General features: G+C 45.5%; 1 long non-coding RNA gene across 2 annotated transcripts; it reads right to left on the reverse strand.

The window, feature by feature from the left end:
* Positions 1-2,188: 2,188 nt before the first annotated feature.
* On the reverse strand, positions 2,189-6,114 carry LOC110219983 (uncharacterized). Of its 2 annotated transcripts, none has more exons than XR_013482653.1 (3): positions 5,977-6,114; positions 5,671-5,730; positions 2,189-3,564 (listed from the first exon to the last, which is right to left on the reverse strand). It is a non-coding gene; the product is annotated as an uncharacterized LOC110219983 (long non-coding RNA). The 2 variants fall into 2 exon arrangements; XR_013482652.1 differs by having other exon boundaries at positions 5,907-6,114.
* Positions 6,115-13,857: the final 7,743 nt, after the last annotated feature.

Raw genomic sequence — 13,857 nt, forward strand, 5'->3', positions numbered from 1 at the left:
CTAGAAGACCATTTTACAGAGAACTCACAAAGGGCAAACGTTCACACGGAGGTGAGAAGAAGCGACGCAAGGACGCTTTCAAGGTCTCTCTCAAGAACTTTGGAATTGATTGTGACATGGGAGACAGTGGCACAGGATGGCTCAGCATGGCATACCCTCATCAGAGAAGGCGCCGTGCTCTACAAGTGAAGTGGAATTGAAGTAGCTCAAAAGAAACGTGAGATGTACAAAATTAGAGAATCCACCCTGAGTGTTCACGTGGACTACTCGTGCCTGACCTGCGGTAGAGCATTCTGAGCTCATGTTGGTCTGGTCAGCCGCAGTCAGCCACACTGGACTTTAACCCAGACACGGCGACACAATTTGGTCCTCTCTGAGCGCAAAGGCCAATGATCAACCACCCAATGGTTTTGTGTGTTTCTTGTCTCCCCCATTAGTCTGTGAGCTCCTTCAGGACAAGGACTGTCTTTTGCTAATTTTTTGTACCTCTAGTGCTTGGCACAATGCTTGCTTAATAAATGTTTAGTGACTGACTGACTGGATGGATGGAGCCATGGAGGATGCAAAATGTCATTTTCGGGATCCAGGTTAGGGTTGGGTTAGGGTTCCAGGGTCTCTACTGGAGGCCTCAGTCTCTTGACTGTTCATAACCTGTTTGTGAAGGAGATTTGGAATGGGTACAAGTTGGGAGGGGAGGGTGACCTTGAAGTTTCAAGCCTGAGTGACTGGGAGACTGGTACCCTACTTGAGGCGCCCACGGGCCGTCCACCTGGAGACGTCTAAGAGGCAGTCAGCAGCACAAGCCTGCGGCTCAGGAGAGAGGCCAGAGATGGATGCTGAGGCTGATAGACCACATCATTTAGTTCTCTCTCCTTATCCTCATTACTTTTAACAGTGTTGGTCCCCAAACTCTGCATGCCTTTCCTTTCTGCCAGGCTAAAACCTTTTGATCCTTCCATTATATTAGGAGGCAAGAGGCATGGATAGGACTGTGGCTAACATGTGGATTGCAAAGAGCATAAATAATTAGTGTGGCTTCTGCATAGGATAATGGAGCCAGCAGAGCCCAAAAGGGAAGCCAAGGGCCTGCATCTTACTGGTTATCCTCCTTAAGTCTGAAGGTACATTCAGACACAAAAGACTGTGGCTTACAGGGGTGTGGTTTGGCTTTTCTGTTTTTTAAGTTAATGCTTTGACAACCATCATTGACCTCTCTCAGAAAGCCCGAGGGAGGGCAAATGATTGCACTGAGAGTCCTAGGAGCTGCTCCCTTTCCAGAGGGTGTACTACCAATCCCAAAAGAGGATATTGGTGACACTCTAGAACCTGGGCCGATAGTGTTCCTTGATGGGGAATCAGCCAAATTGTCTCCTGCATGAAGGGTGCAGGTGTCATTGGGGAAAGAGTTGGTGAATTATGAGGAACACGGGACTGAGTCTGACACTTGGAAGTGTCTGAATTTCTGGCATATTGATGTGGCAGCTGAAGGACAAAATTCCTGTAGTCACCAGGGAGCGGGCTAGGCTCCCTGTGACTGGTTGGGTCAGTCTGTGTTCTGTTTGGGCAGAGTTAGATCATCTCTGAGATATCTGTGAGGAGGCGGTCAGTGAATAAAATGTATTAAGCACCTACTACGTGGCAGGCACTGGGCTAAGAACTGGGGAGCAGCCAAAGGTGACCCACCACATCCATTCTGGAAGCCAAGACCTTTATCTTCGTTGGGAAGGAACATGGGACTCCTCTTAGCCCTGGGGTGTGGCATCTGTGTACCAGTGGGCCTTGCTTGCCCCTGGGGACCTTCCGGCCATCCCCAGGCTCACCACTAGTGGGCAGAGACGGGTTAGGTGAAGTAGGTGGTGAGCCAACATCTAAGGGAGCCATCCGGTAGCATCACATCCGACGTCTTGATAAGTTGAGAGAGCACAGAGAGCGTTTGAGATAGGCCTGGAAGGAGCGAGGAGAACTTGGCCCTGACCCTTCTAGAGGCTCCAGCCCAGGGCCGGATGAAGTGACAAGACTACTGGTTCTCTAGACCACGTCCCTGAGCCCATACATGGAAAGCGTTGACACATTTCACGTGTGCCTCGAATTGATACAGAACAATCTCTTAACCAGTCAGCACAGGAGATAAGATGAGAAGTCTCCCGGGCTTGTCCATTACAGTTTCAGCAGGAGAAAGCCCAGATCTTTTATTGCTAATCATAATAGCTAATGGCATTTATAAAGACCTTTAAGATATGCGAGGTGCTTTAGAAAGATCATTTCGTTTGATCCTTAAAACAACCTTGGGAGGCAGGGGCTATTATTAGCCCCATTTACCAGATGAGGATACTGAAGTACCACCCAACTTCCCCTCGTACTCCTATGATAGATCTTATGAGGACTATGTGGAGTGCATTTGGTCTTTTAAATCCAGTGTCAACGCACATTTCAGCTCCTTTATTTTTAAAAATTATGTCTTGCTCTGCTGGCCTTACGGAATCAGGGTGATGTGGGAAGTATTGCAGGCCCCTGGAGATTCCTTTCTCGGCTGGTCCTGGGTGGCAGGTGCCTGTCACTGCTGGGAGGCAGGTCAATGATTGTCTAGGAATGAATTCCTTCCAGGGCCTCTCACTAATGGACGGTATTTGCTTTTGGACGGGTCTCCTCCCTTCCTGAGTACATAGGGACAACTGATAAATGTTACATAATGGGGATGGCCAATGAGCCCAGTCCCTGGGAGCATGCACAGTGTTTTCTGCTAATGCAGAAATGCATGTGGGCTGGAACACGCACAGACAGTCTATAACTGGTCACAGCCGCTAACCATGTGCTGCTGAAGAGGAAGTCTGCACTGCATGCAAGAGGTATTAGTCAGCCAGGGACAGGGCCTGACTCACTCCTGCCTTCTCCTCCAAGCTGGGAGGCAAAGATTGATCCCTTGGTGGGAAGGGACACCTTTCCTCTTTATTGTGGTCCATGAGCCCTCTACCTTACTGTGGCTTCTGGATTTATTCTTCCTGGTTTTAAGTGAATATGATTAGAGATGTCTATGATCCTGAGTTCAAATCTGGCTTCAAACACTTCCTAGCTGTGTGACCCTGGGCAAGTCACTTACCCCCACTTGTCTTAATTTCCTCATCTGTAAAATGAGCCAGAGAAGGAAATAAAGAAGACTATTCCAGTATCTTTGCCAAGAAAACTCCATGAGGAGTAAGACAAGACATGACTGAAAAACAACTGAAAATGATCCTGAACTCTGGAAAGTCAAGAGAATGTGCCTCAGAAAGTCTGGGTTTTGCAGCCAGACAGTCCAGCATGGAGGCCCCAAGCAATAACCTCCAGGACTCAGACTCATTCTGCGGCTATGCTTCATTTGACTTTGAAGTTGGTAGCACCAATAAATGCTATCGTAGAAACTGCCTCAGGTCTGAGTCTGCTTGTAAATATTATTTTGTGAAAGCTAATTGATGTTCAATTGAATTGGGGTGTTAATTATTAGCTGCTGACAGAGGGGGAGACACACCAGAGTGTAGGTATGATGTAGCCAGCATCACTCCGGAAAAAGTGAATCCAATTTCATTGCTGCAATTAGAAAAAGCAACATTTTTACATTTGAATAAAATCAGTCTGAATTTTTACAAAGTCATTCACTGAATCGACATTTGTTAAGCACCTACTCTGTGCCAGGCATTGTGCTAAGCAACAGGGATGTGAAGAAAGGCAAAAGACAGTCCCTGCCCTCAAGGAGCTCACAGGCTAACAGGGAAGGCTGCATGCAAACAGCTATGAACATGCAACCCTTTTTAACGATCTCTTTGGGGTACAGCCATAGTAGTTGTATTGCCAGATCAACACCCAACGATAATCAGACATCTCCATTGGCTACGTGGAGATCTGCGTGAGAAGGAGGGACTGGTGGCGACCTGGGATTCTCAGGGGTCTTCCCAAGTGGGATAGAGCCAGTTTTCCTGCTTGGAGTAGATGTCCTGATCATAAGCACAAGGAGTAAGGCACCTGGACTTTTCAGCCCAGAGCCTAGCCAGCTCACTTTTCAAAATAACCTTCTGTCTCTCTGCTACTTGTGCTAATTGATGGTGGTATGGTTAACAGCAGACCCAATAATAACAGCTATGAGCAAGCTAGCATGTTTACACTTCAAAGCACTTTGCTTACGCTAGCCAGCCCTCAAGCCCTTATTAAGCTAACTCTGTGCCAGCCGCTGGGCGAAATACTGGGGACACAGAGATATCCTGTGAGGTAGGTGCTAGTGTTACCTCCCATTTTACAGATGAGGAAACTGAGGCTGAGCAGCACTAAAAGGATTTGCCCAGGGTCACAAAGCTAGCATAAGCATCTGGGGTTTGAACTCAGGTCTTCTCAGCTCTAGGTTCAGCTGTTCTAGCCACTGTGCCATCTGGTACTAATTCATGAGGCAATTGTAAAGTTCTACACATTGCCATTCAATTATTTCATTCGTTTCTGACTCTTTGCGACCCTAAATGGCAAAGACACAGGAGTGGTTTGCCATTTCCTCCAGAGGAAACTAAAATTAAGAGGCAGCAAAACAGAATATTGGAGAGCTGCATTAGCCCCGGAATCAGGAAGACCCGATTTCAAATCTTACTTCAGAAGCTTAATCCTCGGTGACCCTGCGTAAATACGCTTAATCGGTCTCAACCTCAGCTTTCTCATCTAAAATGGGGATAATAATAGCACTTACCTCCCAGGGAGGTTGGGAGGATCTGTATGTGTATCAAATGCTTTGTAAATCTTAAATCATTAGGTAAGAGTGAGCTATTATCATCGGCATTTTCATGCTGGGCAACCACAATCAGGTGCCATTCCAAAGGCATAGAGAGAAACAGTGGCAGACTTACAGGAGCGCCATGAATGAGGAATAGCCCTGACACCCCCTCCACCCCCGGTCAGCAGGGGCTGGTTATCCCTCCCTCCCCAAGGTCACACCTGAGAAGGGTTTGGAGGCTGCACCTAGAGGAGGGGCCTCTGCTGGGGAGGGAGGGCAGGGCTGCTCTGCTCTCCATGGGACACGCTAAGGAAGCAAACTCCGGGCAGGCTCTGCTGGAGTTTCTCCTCCGAGGCCTGATAGCCTTTGGGGGTGTGGAGGGGGAGTCCGCCCTGCGCACCTGCAGAGCAGGGGAGGGCAGAGGGACTCCCTGGAAACCCAACACCTTCTGGAGAGGTCGTGTGAAAACGGGGCTGATGAGTCTCTTGGGGGTCAGCCCGGCCCTAAGCGCCTGCTGGAGGCGGGGAAAGCAACCAGAATTGACCATCAGCGAGTCTGGGGATGGACAAGAAAGCAGAGCCCAAATCCTGGGCCGGAAAAGAACCCCCGTTTAGGGGAATGCAAGGTGATACGTCCATGGATTTGGGCCAGCTGAGCAACAGGGAACCCACAGCCCTTCCTTAGGTCTTAGACACCCCATAAGTGGCCTTGCCACATGTCTTACCAGGTGGCAGAGGAATATTACGAGGGCGGGCTGTTGGACTAATCCTTCCTTGTTTGCTGTGGTAACTGACAATCAAACTTTGTTTTTAGAGGGCAGAAGAAAAAAAAAAGCTGCCTTAATGAATCCTTAGCTGGGACTAGAGAGAACTGAGGAATTGGGGACTAGGGTTTTGTGGGATTTAGCTCAATTCAACTGGTTCTGCCTTTGAAATGCAGCCCACCTTGTTGACTCGCTGAGACCGCAGACATTCCGGGGCTTGGCTCAGAATTGACTCTGGCAGCTGCAAAAGTGAGGAAAATGGAGACGGTTACTCCAGCAGCCTCCCACTTTAGCCCTAATCCTAAATACCTCCGACTCTTAGAGCCCAGGTTTGACAATGGCACCCCACCCTCAACAAACTCCCATGGCTCCCTATCAGCCCCTGTTTGGCTTCTAAAGCCGCCCATAGCCTAGCACCTCTACAATATGCCACCACCCTCGACTCCAGCACGTAATCTTTTGTCAGTGACATGGCACGCTGCCTCACTCTTCCATCTTCTGATGCTCCCCTGTGATTGGAACACCCTCCTTCTTCCACTCTGCCTCTTACTTCCCTGGTTTCCTTCATTTGCCAGCTAACGTCTCTCCTTCCGTGAGAAACCTTCCTGATCCTCCTTAATCCTAGTCTCTTCCCTCTAGCGATTATTTCCAATTTATCCTGTTTATAGATTGTTTGTACCTAGTTGTTTACACATGTTTCCTCTCTTAGACTTTGAGCTCCCTTAGAGCACGGACTGTTTGCTTTCCTTTGTGTGCCCAGTGATTGGCACAGTGCCTGGCACGTAGGAGATGCCTGATATGTGTTTATTGACTCACTGGCTGATTGCCAAATGGCCCATGCACGTAGGACCCGAGTTCACTATCCGGTCATATCTCACCTTGCAAAGGAGGTCTGAGTGAAAAAAGCACAGAAGGGGTGTGACAGTCTCAGAAAGGGCTTCAGAACCAGGTGGGGAATGACGTGTTTAGCAATGACCACTGAGTGAGCAGTAGGGAGGTCAGGGAAGCCCTGGCTATGGAGAGAGGAATGGCTAACTTTAGCGTCCTTCAGACAGAAAACTTCAGAGACATATTTGGAACCAGTCAGGTTATGGTTTCCCTGACAGCAATGATGAAGTGACAGCGCCTCTGTTTGCCCTTAGTGGGGAGGTCTCGGGGGAGTTCCCCCTGTCTGGTAGGATGCGGGCACTCTGGTTTCCTAGGAAGCTCTCCTCCTGAGGGACTAGGTCTGATGACCATGCTGGTGTGCCCTCCTTCCTGCCTTCACTTGGCCTTTCTTCTCTGTTCCTTCTCCAGCCCCTGGATTGGGTGGGTCAGGGCTCTGGATTTAGAAAGCCATCCATTTCTGCTCAGTGACATCTTTTTTCTTATTTGGGAAAGAAAGACAGTGGTCCGCCCCAGCCACAAATTCCTGTAGGCATTTGGTCTGTCATACAATACAGGCACCGAGCAGCTGATCATGTAAAGTCAATTTTTAACATTCATTTTAAAAAATTTTGAGTTCCAAATTCTGTCCCTCTCTCCCTCTCCCACTAGACATTAAGCAATTTGATATAGGTTATACACGTTCAATCATGCAAAACATATTACCATGTTAGTCATGTTGTGAAAGAAGAGCCAGACCCAAAGGAAAAAAAAAAGAAAGAAAAAGAAAGTAAAAAACAGCACGTTTCGATCTGCATTCAGACTCCATCAGTTCTTTCTCTGGAGGTGGAGAGCATTTTTCATCATAAGTCCTTTGGAATTGTTTTGGATCATTGTATTGCTGAGAAAAGCTAAGTCATTCACAATTCTTCATTGTACAATATTAGTGTGTACAACATTCTCCTGGTTCTGCTCACTTTACTTTGTATCAGTTCATTTAAGTCTTTCCAGATTTTTCTGAAATCATCCTGCTTGTCATATCTTATAGCACTATGATATTCCATTACAATCATATACCACAACTTGTTCAACCATTCCCCAACTGATGGGCAGCCCCTCAGTTTCCAATTCTTTGCCACCACAAAAAAAATCTTATAAATATTTTTTTTTAGTCCCTGCCCCCCCCTTTTAAAATTTCTTTGGGATCCAGACCTACCTGTCAGTGGTATTGCTGGATCAAAGGGTATGTACAGTTTTATAGCCCTTTGAGCACAGTTCCAAATTTCTCTCCAGAATGGTTGGATCAGTTCACAAGTCCATCAACAGTACATTAGTGACTCAATTTTCCCCTATCCCCTCCAATGCCAGATTGTCTTTAGAAAATTTCTGTAAGAGTATTAATTGGGGGGGAGGGGAAGTGTTAAATACACAGAATTTAAAGTAGACTCCATTTGCATTTTTTCATCATATTGCTAAGACATATTTTTTGTTGTTCAGTGGTATTCAATTCTTAGTGACCCAATCTGGGATTTTCTTAGCAAAGATACTGGAATGGTTTGCCATTTCCTCCTCCAGCTCTTTTTACAGGTGAGGAAACAGGCATACACAGTTAAGTGACTTGCCCAGGGTTACACAGCTAATAAGTGTTTGAGGCTAGATTTGAACTCAGGAAAATGAGTCTTCCTGACTTGGGGTCTAGTCCTCTATCCACTGTACCACCTAACTGCACCTTTCTAAAATTATGGGATTCTTTCACCAAGCCTTGAAGGTTACCTGGGGCTCAAGAGTGGCAATCTCTGATCAAGTCCCCAAAGAGATGCAATGATTACTTCATTATCCCCTGTAATTAATTCATTATCAAGCAGGGGGATTATACCTTTGACAAACATTTAAGTTTAATGTGCATTATTAACACTTCCCCCATAACTTTCTTCAGTCTAGAATCAACAAAGCCATAAGTCAAGCTCTGATTTGTAGTGCTTGCCAATTTTGAGGTCACACAGCGAGTAAGTGTCTGGGGCCAGATTTGAACTCAGGAAGATGAGTCTTCCTGACTCTCGGCCCCAGCGCTCTATCTACTGAGCTACCTAGCTGCCTTTTATTAAATAATATAACAATATTAATTTTTCTTGGAACCCAGAAGTCATTTACAGACTGTCCCATAAATTAAAGGAGTGTAAGGATTACTTAGGGCAGCTAGGTAGTGCAGTGGATAGAGTACTGAGCCTAGAGTCAGGAAGACCTGAGTTCAAATCAGGCCTCAGACACTTACTCCCTGTGTGATCTTGGGCAAATTACTTAACCTAGTTTGCCTCAGTTTCCTCATTTGTAAAAATGAGTTGGAGAAGGAAATGGCATACCACTCCAGTAACTTTGCCAGGAAAACCCCAAAGGAGATTTGTGAAGAGCTGGATAGGACTAAAGCGGCTGAACAGCATCAGACTGTCTCATCATTTACAGGAGCATAGGAGCCACTGGAAACCATCTCATAAATTAGCCAAGGCCATAGCCTAGGACTAGGTGCTAAATCTGGGGAAGCCAGCTAGGCTTTGCTCTAAGGGCTCTCCTCAGACCTGCTCACTGTCCATGGTCTGTAAGCCTCAGAGAGGCTCCGCATGTGTGCAGTAAGACCAGTTGGTTGGCTGTTGTCCTTTATGCTTGAAGAGGACTTAATGACATCATTACGTAAGGGTCAATGTACAATGTGTCCGACTGTGGCTGATTAGACCAACACAAGCATGGAAGACTCTACCACAGGCCAGGCACAAACAATCTATATGACTGTTTGGGAAGGAGACGTCTCTAAATCTGGACATCTCACATTCTTTTGAGCTATTTCAATTCTGCTTCACTCATAGAGCACGGCACCTTCTCTGATGAGGGTGTGCCATGCTGGACGGTCCTGTGCCAGTGTCTCCCATGTCTCACAATCAATTACAAAGCTCTTGGGAGAGACCTTGAGAGTGTCCTTGTGTTGCTTCTTCCGACCACCATGTGAGAGCTTGCCCTGTGTAAGTTCTCCATAAAATAGTCTTTTAGGCAAATGTAATTTGGCATTCAAATAATGTGGCCAGACCATTGGAGTTATCCTCTCTGCAGTAGAGTTTGAATGCTTGGCAGTTCAGCTTGAGAAAGGACCTCAGTGTCTGGTATCTTATCCTGCCAGGTGATCTTCAGAATCTCCCTAAGACAATTCAAATGGAAGTGATTCTGTTTCCAGGCATGGCGTTGGCAGACTGTTCAGGTTTCACAGGCATACGACAATGAGGTCAGCACAATGGCTCTGCAGACCTTCAATCTGGTTGGCAGCCTAATACCTCTTCTCTCCCACACTTTCCTTCAGAGCCTCCCAAATACTGAGCTAGCTCTGACAACGTGTGTGACAACCTCATCATTCATGTGCACATCCCTAGAAAATATACTGCCAAGGTAAGTGAATTTATCCACAATATTCAAACTTTCTCCATTTGCTGTAACGGATGGTTCCATGTATGGATGGTGTGGTGGTGGCTGATGCAGCACCTGTGTTTTCTTGGTGTTAACTGTTAGGCCAAAATCAGCACAAGCAGCAGAGAATCGATCCATACTTTGTTGCATCTCAGCTTCAGAGGCTGCATTGAGTGCACCATCATCTGCAAACAGAAAACCATGCACCAACACTCCCTCCACTTTGGTCTTGGCTTGTAGCCTTTTCAAGTTATTTACCCTCATTGTGGTAGCTGACCTTGATGCCATGTTCATCCTCATTGAAAGCGTTTGACAACGTGGCTGAAAACATCATGCTAAAAATCATGGAAGCAAGCACATAGCTTTGTTTCACTCCACTGGTGACTGGGAAAGCACGAGAGCATTGTCCATTATCCAGAACCTAGGCGAGCATGCTGTCATGAAATTGACGTACAATGCTGATGAATTTCTCTGGGAAACCAAGTTTTGACATAATTTTCCATAAGCTGTCATTACTGGCAGTATCAAAGGACTTGGTCAGATTGACAAACATATACTGACCTCTGTTCTGCTCCTGGCATTTCTCCTGGAGTTGTTGGGCAGCGAACACCATATCAACCATTCTTCAGCCCTTTCTGAAGCCACACTGGCTGTCTAGTAGGTGATCATCTTCCAGGTGAAGAATGAGCCTAGAAAGGATGACTCTGGCAAGAATCTTGCCAGCAGTGACATATTGAGACACCCCCGCCCCATTCTCAGGCCAATCTATTTCCTTTACCTTTATAGAGATGGACAATGGAGTCATCCGTGAACTCCTGGGGGAGTAACCCTAACCCTTTTGCCATATAACCCAGAAAATTTTAGTCACCTTTTATATGAGCGATGGACCTCCCGCCTTGTAAATCTCAGCTGGAAAAGAATCAGCACCAGGCTCTTTGTTCCATGAGAAGATCCTAATGGCATTCAAAACCTCTTCTTCAGTTGGAACTTCAGCTAGGGAGGGATTGACTTTGGTCAAAATCTGTTTTACTATGTCTCAAAACTAGATTAACTTGGTCTCCAAACATTTTAATATTTGCATAATAATTTTCCAAAGGGAGAGAGTGCCATGTCCCTAGATAACTGTTTCCACTGTAATAACTACAGTATCTGTAAGATTAACCACAAGTCATTAGAAGTAAACGAACATTTATTAAGCATCTAAGATGTGCCAGGCACTGGGCTAAGTGCTGCTTCCTAATTTCTCTGTGAGTATTCTGTAGGAAGCTTAAAGATAGATCCTGCTACAATGGAAATGGTTCTTTAAGTAACAGAAAACCAATCTATAACAATGATATGATGCCTTGGGAACTGTCAGTCCACTTTACACATATGCTCTTAGATTCAGTCTTCACCACATCCTTGTGAGCTGCAGGTGAGGAAAAGGATTACCAAGAAATCAAATATCCCAGCATGGGCTAATGAGCATCAGAGGGAAAGCCAGAAGCCATCATCTCTATCCTGAATCCAAGTCCAGAACCCCTTCCAACTGGATTCCATGTTAACTTCACATGGGGCTAAATCCTCCAACCTTTATCTTTCCAAAGCTACAAGTGCTAAAATCAATATTTCTAAATATGTCTCTAAATTTTATCTCCAGTTTGTTTCTAAAGTCAGGAAGAGCCCTTGTGTGCTATTAAGATTCTAAATTCTCCTTGTCCACTGATAGTCATGTTTTCAAATGTGAGGAGAATCTGTTCCAATCACTTTTACATTTATAGTATTACAGGTTGCTGCTATTATTATGATGTACGTTATTATTGAGCCTTAATCACTGAATGAGCACTGCCTTAGTCAGACCTGTTAAGAGACCTTAAGACCTGTTAAGGACCTTAGTTTAAGTAGGCCAAGGATCCCCGCTGCATCCAGGGCCATCTCCAGCTATCCTAATCTACATCTGGCCACTGGACCTGGATGGCTCCAGAGGTGAAAATGAGGCTGGTGGCTTTGCACAGCCTTTCCTCATTTAAATCCAATTCACTCACACATCATGACATCACCTTCCTGATGTCATGGTCCTCTTCTAGAATGAAGGACAAACATGAGCAGCAGCAGCAGCAGCAATTCTAGGAATGTCTTTGAAGTAGGAGTACAACTCTGTGGAAATAAGATACACCTTGGTATGTTGGGGAAACTTTGTTGCTGTTGGCCTTTCGTTCTCAAAGAGGACCAAGTGTTGACTTTCCTGTGAATTGGATTTAAGTGAGGCAGAGTTTTGAAAAGTCGTCAGCCTCACATCCTCCTCCAGAGTCATTGGAGTCCAATGGCAGGACAAAAGTCAGGATGACTGGTGACATCCAAGATGCAGTGGGTGACCTTGGCCTTTCTGAATGAAGGTCTTGCCAGGTCTCAGCTTGTCTGAGGCAACACCCATTCAATGGCCGAGGGCTAGGTAAGAATCCAGACAAAAGACAGCCTGATTTACCATCACAAAAATAACAATCTGGGAGGGGAAGACCTTCAGAGTTTTGGTCCAGAACAAAAAAACAATTGTTATTTACATTCCGAAGCCATCAAAACCTAAACAATTTAGCTCAAAGATGAATGTTATAAATCATTACTCAGCCAAGTAAGAATTAACTTAATAGATTAAGTATTCACAGGATGCACTTCATTTATTTTTCTTTAAAATTTTCCCTTTTATTAACAATTTGAGAACCAGCAACAGCATGAACATTAAGAAAGAAAGATGGGGCAGCTAGGTGGTGTAGTAGATAGAACACCAGCTCTGAAGTCAGGAGAACCTGAGTTCAAATCTGGCCTCAGACCAAACACTTGACACTTCCTAGCTGTGTGACCCTGGGCAAGTCACTTAACCACCATTGCCTTTAAAAAAAAAAAAAGATGATTGATGTGGAAACCAGGAATCTCTACAAGTTACAGCTCAGTTTTTGAAACAGATAGACAATTCAAATTTAACATGTTGTAGTTCCTACTCTTTTTTTTTTCTTTTTGGCGAGGCAGTCAGGGTTAAGTGACTTGCCCAGGGTCACACAGCTAGTAAGTGTCAAGTGTCTGAGGCTGGATTTGAACTCAGGTCCTCCTGACTCAAGGGCTGTGCCACCTAGCTACCCCTGGTAGTTCCTACCCTTGCCTGAATGTCACACCTCCTGAACTTTCTGCTGTTTTCTAATGTTTCATCTTTTTTAATGATTCATTAACACTCTTTTCACTGTGCCTGGCACACAGTAAGTGCTTAATAAATGCTTGTTGACTGACTTTTCTTTCTTCTCTTCCTTTTTTTCTAGTTTCACTATTACTATCACCTCTACCCCTCAAGTTTCCCTTCCTCAAAACCATAAAAACTCTCCCTTGCTACAAAAAAACATAGTCACATAAAACAAATCCATCCATTAACCACGTCTGAAAATGTGTATCTCCTGGTATACTTCTAACCTGGGGCAACTAGTTGGCGCAGTGGATAGAGTGCTGGGCCTAGAGTCAGGAAGACCTGAGTTCAAATATGGCCTTAGATGCTTACTAGCTGTGTGACTCTGGGCAAACCACTTCACCCTCTTTGTTTCAGTTTCCTCATGTATAAAATGAGCTGAAGAAGGAAAGACAAACCACTCTAGTATCTCTGCCAAGAGAACCCCCAGTCGGGTCATGGAGAGTTAGACTCTACTAAAAAACAATAGCAACATACCTCTAACCCATAACTTTTCTGCTGAGAGGTGAGGAAATAGGATTCATCATCAGTCTACTGGAATCATAATGTTATACCGAGAAATTAGCGAGTTGACCACCCAGGTTAATTTTAAATTATGGACTTTATTAGCGCGCGGCTGCCAGGGATATTCACATCCAAATCAAGCAACACCCATCAGGGGTCGAGCTAGGGTTTATATAGGGAGTATACAGGACAGGGAGGGGGATGGATCTTTGAAGTCTGGCAAGAGGAAGAGGTTTTTTTTGGGGGGGCTGGTCAAGGACACCCTTCTCCCTCTGTGTAGATATGATAATGCTCTGCAAACTTTCTCACGATGGAGGCTTCCAGAGATATGATCTGAGGGCTGTG

The sequence above is a fragment of the Phascolarctos cinereus genome, unplaced genomic scaffold (assembly GCF_003287225.1).
Source record: "Phascolarctos cinereus isolate Bilbo 61053 unplaced genomic scaffold, phaCin_HiC Scaffold_726;HRSCAF=1367, whole genome shotgun sequence".
NCBI classification, from domain to species: Eukaryota; Metazoa; Chordata; class Mammalia; order Diprotodontia; family Phascolarctidae; genus Phascolarctos; species Phascolarctos cinereus.